This window comes from Callorhinus ursinus, unplaced genomic scaffold (assembly GCF_003265705.2).
Source record: "Callorhinus ursinus isolate GAN/ISIS: 27379988/994484 unplaced genomic scaffold, GSC_fseal_2.0 scaffold798, whole genome shotgun sequence".
Taxonomy (NCBI): domain Eukaryota; kingdom Metazoa; phylum Chordata; class Mammalia; order Carnivora; family Otariidae; genus Callorhinus; species Callorhinus ursinus.
Genome location: NW_027397853.1, coordinates 3,290 through 10,797, shown reverse-complemented (window position 1 = coordinate 10,797; position 7,508 = coordinate 3,290). Strand labels below are relative to the sequence as shown.

At 39.7% G+C, this 7,508-nt stretch overlaps 1 pseudogene; it reads left to right on the top strand.

Annotated features, from left to right (window-relative positions):
- The first annotated feature begins 3,870 nt into the window (after positions 1–3,870).
- Positions 3,871–4,809, top strand: LOC112836322 (olfactory receptor 9S13-like; annotated as a pseudogene).
- Positions 4,810–7,508: the final 2,699 nt, after the last annotated feature.

The window sequence follows — 7,508 nt, the reverse complement described above, 5'->3', positions numbered from 1 at the left end:
TAGTGGTTTTCATCCACATTTCCCTAATGACTAATGACATTGAACATCTTCTCTTATACTTATTGGACAGTTGTACATTTTCTTTGGAGAAATGTCCATGCAAGTCCTTTGCCCATTTTTTTAAAAATTTGACTGTCTTTTTCTTGCTGAGTTGGAAGAGTTCTGTATATTTCTAGATCCTTTATTAGATTTATAATTTGTCGACATTTTCTCCCATGATATGGGTTTTGTTTTCATCTTCTTGATAGTGTCCTTTGATGCACAAGATTTTAATTTTGATGAAGTTCAATTTGTCTATTTATTTTTAGTTTTTCTATTTTGTTGTTTGTGCTTTTATGTCATATTTAAGAAACTGCTGACTAATCCCAAGTCACAATAATTTACACTGATGTCTCTTTCTACTCTAATATTTTTATAGTTTTAGCACTTGCATTTAGGTCTTTGTCCATTTTGAGTTAATTTTTATACATGTTATAAAAGCTTTTAATGCATTCTTTCGCATGTGGATATTCAGTTTTCTCAACACCCAAGACTATTTTTTACTATTGAATGGTGCCCTTGGTCCCCTCATTGAAAATTACAGATGTGTGATTTTATTTCTGGATTCTTGATTCTGTTCCATTGGTCTATGTCTAACCTTGTGCAAGCACAACACTGTTCTGCTTCTTCGTAAGTTTTTGAAATCAGGAAGTGTTAGTTCTCCTACTTTGTTCTTTTTAAATATTGTTTTGGCTATTTGGGGTCAATTTCTGCCAAAAAAAAGGGGGGCAATTGGAAATTTGGGAAAAGTTTGCATTGAATCTGTACGTAAATTTGGGGAATACTGCATCTTAACACTATTAAGTCTTCCAATCCATGAAAATGGGATACCTTTACATTTATGTAGGTCTTCTTTCATTTCTTTCAGCAATGTTTTGTAGTTTTTCTGTATCTACTGAGATGATCATGTATTTTTTCCCCTTAATTCCATTTGTATGGTGTATTATATTGAATGATTTTTATATATTGATCCACCCTTGCATTCCTGGGATAATTCTCACTTGGTTATGCTGTATAATCCCTTTAATGGTCTTCTGGATTTAGCTTGCTAGTATTTTGTTAAGGATCTTTGTATCTATATTCATAAGAGATATTTATCTGTAGCTTCATTTTCTTGCAGTATCTTTGTCTCAATTTGTGTTAAAAACAATACAGACCTTATGAAATGAATTAGAAATGTTTTCTCCTATCCTATTTTTTAGAGTTTGAGATGTACTGGTGTTAATTCTTGAAAAATTTGGTAAAAGTCACCAGTGAAACCACCTGGTCCTCAGCTTTTCGTTGTTGGAAAAGTTTTTTGACTACTGACTCAATCTGTTTGCTATACGTCTTCTCAGATTTTCTATTTCTCCCTGAGTTGGTTATGTTAGTTTGTGTGTTTCCAGGAATTTGTTCATTTCTTCTAGGTTAGCTAACATGTGGCATACAATTGTTCTAATATGTTCTTACAATACTTTTTATTTCTGTAAGGTCAGAAGTCACATCTCTGCTTTCATTCCTGATTTTAAGAAATTTAAGTCTTCTGACTTTTTTCTTGGTCAATCTAGCTAAACGTTTGTCAAGTTTGTTAAACTTTTCAAAGAACCAACTTTTAGTGTCATTGATTTTCTGCATTATTTTACACTTCTCTAATTCACTGATCTCTTCTCTAATCTTTATTTCATTCCTTCTACTTACCTTGAGCTTAGTTTTGTGTTCTTTTTCTACTTTCTAAGATGGAAAGTTAAATTATTGATTTGAGATCTTTTTTTAATGTTGGTGTTTATAGTTATAAATTTCTGAGTCCTTCTTTCATTGCATCTCTTAAGTTTTGGTATGTTGTGTTCCCATTTTCATTAATCTTAAAATACTTTATAGTTTCCATCGTGATTTCTTCTTTTACCCATTGGTGATTTAAAAATGTGTTGTTTAGCTTCCACATATTTGTAAGTTTTCCAAATTGCCTTATGTTGTTGATTTGTGATTTCATTTCATTTTGTTTGGAGAACATACTTAGTATAATTTAAATCTTTTAAAATTTATTGAGACTTGCTTTGTGAACTAACATATGGTCTATCCAGGATAATGTTCCATGTGCACTGGAGAAGAATGTATTCTGCTGTTGTTGGATACGGTGTGTTCTACATATGCCTGTTAGGTCTATTTGGTTTATAATGTTGTTCAAATCCATCATTTCCTTGCTGATATTTAGTTTTGTTGTTCTATTCATTATTGCAAGTGGAGTATTGAAGTCTTAAACTGTTATTGCTAAATTCACTTTGAGTCTTGAAGGATATTTTGGGTAGATATAGAATCCTAGTTGGTAACTGTTTTCTTTGAACAAAGGAAAATATAATTCCTTTTACTTTGTTTTCCATCATTTTTAATCTCATAAGCCAATTGTCAGTCTTACTTCTAAAGTAGATACTTTGAAGCAACTATGTCTTCTTTTAAAAAAAAGATTTATTTATTTTGGGGGGAGGGGCAGTGGGAGAGGAAGAAAGAGTCTCAAGCAGACTCCACGCCGAGGGCATGTCCGCCACGGGGCCCAGTCTCACAATCCTGAGATCACGACCTGAGCCAAAACCAAGAGTCAGAAGCCTAACTGTGCCACCCAGGCGCCCCTGAAATGACTATGTCTTCTTTCTCAGGCTGCTTTTAATATTCTTCTCTTTATTTTGGTTCTAAATATTTTTACTGATAAGTCTAAGTGTGGTATTCTTTGTATAAATCCTGCTTTGATTTTGCAGGGTTAATGAATCTATAGAATATCTTTGATTGGTTTGAGATAATACTTGGCCATTTTCTCTTCAAGTTCTGATTCAGCCTATTTATCTCTTTCCTCCTTTTTTTTAGGAATTCATACTATGTATGTCTCTATATCTTCAGTCTCTAACCTTCATTTCTGATTTTTCTATCCTTTTTCTCTTAATGCTTCACTCTGAATATTTTCTACTGATCTGTATTCTAGTTCACAGATTTTCTCTTTAGCTATTTCTAATCTGTAAAATTCATTTGCTGAGTTCCTAATTTTAGTCATTGTATTTTTAAAAAGTTACGTATTCTATTACTTCCACATTTCTGCTAAAATTCTTAGTCTCATATTTTATCCTTTAAACATAACTTTAATTTTTTTAATTTAAATCCAATCAGCCAACATATAGTACTAGTTTTTGATATAATGTTCAATGATTTATTAGTTGTGTGTGTTAACTCCAAAATCTGAAACTTCTTTGGGTTTTCCTATTATTTCTATAGTTTTAATTCATATTGCGGGAACTCCTCAATTTTTGAATTGTGTGTCTAGCAGTATATACACAAAACTTTTATGGATAACACTGAGGTCTAGGATAATGTGTCTTCCTCTTGAGATATGTTTATTTTTGCAAGGTATCAGAGACACTAGCACTCACATCACATCTTAATACAATTTCAGTGATTGAAATGGTCAGAAGCTGCGCTGCCTACCTACTCCTTATTTACATCACTCTTATGGTGTATCCTGGGTGGTTCCTAGTAACCAACCACTGTCAGCATTAGCTCTATAAGACAGGAAAAATCTTACTGCTTAGCCACCTGCCCTCTCAGACTTCCTCTTCAAAATAAGCCAATTTTGGCTTCCCTTTTTTCTCAAGGGAAAAAGAAGCTCTCAGTAATGAAATCCCTGGGCCTCTGTGTTTATCTTGAGTTTTGTTTAGTAATTTTTTACTAAATCATTAACTCCCTATACCTTCAATGAGATTTTGTTTTTGTTGTTTATCTTTTCTTAACAGACTTCAGTAGGAAGTTTAGCTTGACCTACTTAGTCTGCCAATACTGGAGCTGTAATTCCCCTGGTGAGGACTGAGGCTTATGCCACCCCACAGAAATGGAAACCTCTCCATGGTCTACTTTCAAGATTTTGTGCTGGAGGGATTTAAGGGTAGCCTGGGGACCCAGGCCCTGCTCTTTGCTGTGTTCCTGGCCTTGTACATGATGACTGTGCTGGGGAACCTCACCATGATCATAATTATCACCCTGGATGCCCACCTGCACTCCCCAATGTACTTCTTCCTCAAGAATCTCTCCTTCTTGGATTTGTGCTACTCATCTGTCATCACCCCCAGTGCCCTGGTCAACTTCTTTTCCCCATCCAAGGTCATCACCTTTGCAGGCTGTGCCACCCAGTTATTCTTTTTCTCCCTAATGGTCACTACTGAAGGCGTGTCATGGCCTATGATCGCTTCATGGCGATCTGCAGCCCCTTGCGCTACCCCATCACCATGTGCCATTCTGCCTGCACTCGCCTGGTTCTAGGCACCTACTGTGGAGGTTGCCTCAACTCTACTGTGCAGACGAGCTTCACATTCCGCCTCCCATTCTGCAGCTCCAATCACATCAACCACTTCTTCTGTGATGTTCCCCCCTTGCTCCAGCTTGCCTGTGGCAACACGGCCATCAATGAACTTCTCTTGTTTGGTATCTGTGGGCTCATCATTGTAGGTGTGACATTTGTGGTCCTCGTCTCCTATGGCTACATCACAGTGACCATCCTGAGGATGCACTCAGGAGCTGGGAGACGCAAGGTCTTCTCCACCTGTGGCTCCGACATGGCTGCAGTCTCTCTTTGTTGGGACTGTCTTTGTCATGTATGCCCAGCCAGAAGCAACTGAATCCATGGAGCAGGGCAAGGTGGTCTCTGTCTTCTACACGCTGGTCATCCCAATGCTCAATCCCCTCAACTACAGTCTGCGAAACAAGGATGTGAAGGAGGCCCTGTAGAGGCTGGGCCAGAAATACACAGCCATGTGAAGGATGTGCTGGAGGGAAACAGTGTGTTCTGCAGGCTGGATGGAAGCCTCAGAGAGACACTGAACTATGAGGACCTCCTCAAACCTCTTCCACTTCCAGATGGAATTGGATATGTTAAGAAACTCATTCATTTGAGGGACGATGCCGCTGTGGCCTCCGGTACCGTCTGAGACGCTTCTGCCGCCTGTCCGCGCCCGCCGCAGGCTCCATCCAGCTGCAGGCCCCAAGATTTGCCCACTACGAGTGAACGAATTAGAAATGGTAGCTCAAGACTTAGAACAAGCCCATGTATGCGTCAGTAAAGCTCTTATATTTAGGTCTATGATTCTTAAGAGTTAATTTTCACATGTGTAAGAAAGGGATCCATCGAGGGGCGGAGAAAGATGGCAGAGGAGTAGGAGACCTGGATTACATCTGGTCTCAGGAATTCAGCTGAATAGGGATCAAACCATTCTGAACACCTACGAACTCAACAGGAGCTCGAAGAAGAGAGTAGCAACAACTCTCTGAACAGAGAAGCAACCACTTACTGGAAGGTAGGACGTGCAGAGAAGTGAATCCAAGGCGATAATCGGGAGGATAGATGGCGGGGAAGGGGGCCTCCGTCGGCAGCTTCTGGCAAGTGATAGAGCCGTGGAGCACAAAATCGGAACTTTTAGAACTTGGCACCGCTGAGGGACGTCACTCCAGTGGCTAAGCGGGGAGGTGGAACCCCCGCGGGACAGTGTGGTCTCATGACCCTTGGGGTCACAGAAAAACTGGGGGTGCCTGAGTGCAGCAGAGCTCCCAGATACTGGAGCGGGGAAGCCAGCTGCAGAGATGGAGCTGAGGCGTGGGCTCTCAGCTCAGGGTTGCCATAAACTGTGATCCGCGGCCCAGTTGGGCCACTGCTCCTCCAGCAGGGACCCAACAAGCGGCAGAGCTGAGGAGACTCCCCTTCCTCCCCGGGGAGGAGCGGCGCGGGAGCGCACCGCAGGGATCTGCTGGGTTTGGAGACTCCACACGGGGTCGGGGGCCAGAGATAGAAACGCTCGGTCACAGGCCGAGTGAGCACGGAGTGCGGCCGGAGGCCAGGGAGACGGGAGTAACTGTTTTTCTCTGGGGGCGCACTGAGGAGTGGGGCCCCGAATTCTCAGCTCCTCTGGGTGGAGACTGGGAGGCCACCATTTTCACCCTGGTCCTCCAAAGCTGTACCGAGAACTTGCAGGGAACAAAAGCTCCCGAGGGCAAACCTGAGCAGCTTGCTTAGCCCGGACTGACAAGGGTGGGGCAATTCCGCCTCCGGCAAAGACATTTGGGAACCACGGCAACAGGCCCCTCCCCCAGAATATCAGCACGAACAGCCAGCAAGCCAAGACCAAGTTTACCGATCAAGGAGAACGGGAGAACTTTACCATGATTAATTAGTTTTTCAAAGTTAATTTTAACTGTTTTTTTAATTTTTTTCCCTTTTTCAATCAACATCTTATCAATCCCTTTTTTAAAAAAGCATTTTTTATTATTCATTTTTAGAGTCACATTTTATCCCTTCAGAGTAGTTACCCTTATTTTTGGCATATATATATAAGTTGTTCTCTCTTTAAAATTTTGAGATACAGTTTCTTCTAAAAGATCAAAATATACCCTAAATCACTAGTGTATGGCTTTGTTCTAGTCTCCTGCCTGATCACATTCTCTCCCTTTTTTTTTAAATCTTCTTCCTTCTTTTTTCAAACAACTTCTTATCAATTCCTTTTATAAAATCTTTTATACTTTTCATCTTTACACTCATCTTCCATCCCTTCATTGTATCAACCCTTATTTTGTACATATATGTCTTTCTTCCTTTAAAATTGTAGGAGGCACTTTTTACTAACAGACCAAAATATGCCCAAAAGCTAGTGTGTGGCACTGATCTATGCACTAGCCTGATCGTATTTGATCATATTGTTTTTTTTTGTATTGTTCTGTTTTTGTTTTTATCTTTTTCCCTTTGTTTTTTTTTTTCTTTCTCTTTTTTCTTTCTTTCCCTTTCTTTTCCCCTGGTTTCAGGTCTTTTCTGATTTGTACAGAGTATATTTCCTGGGGACGTTGTTAACCTGTTAGCATTTTGTTCTCTCATTCATCTATTCTCCTCTGGACAAAATGACAAGATGAAAAAAATCACCTCAGCAAAAAGAACAAGAGGTAGTACTGTCTGCCAGGGACCTACTCAATACGGACATTAGTACGATGTCAGACCTAGATTTCAGATTCATGACTTTAAAGATACTAGCTGGGCTTCAAAAAAGCGTAGAAGTTATTAGAGAAACCATTTCTGGAGAAATAAAAGAACTAGAATCTAACCAAGTCGAAATCAAAAAGGCTATTAATGAGGTACAATCAAAAATGGGGGCACTAACTGCTAGGATAAATGAGGCAGAAGAAAGAATCAGCGATATAGAAGACCAAATGATGGAAAATAAAGAGGCTGAGAAAAAGAGAGAGAAACAACTACAGGATCATGAGGGCAGAATTCGAGAGATAAGCGATACAATAAGAAAAAACAACATTAGAATAATTGGGATCCCAGAGGAAGAAGAAAGAGAGAGGGGGCAGAAGGTATATTGGAGCAAATAATAGCAGAGAACTTCCCTAATGTGAGGAAGGAAACAGGCATCAAAATCCAGGAGGCACAGAGAACCCCTCTCAAAAATCAATAAAAATAGGTCAACACCCCG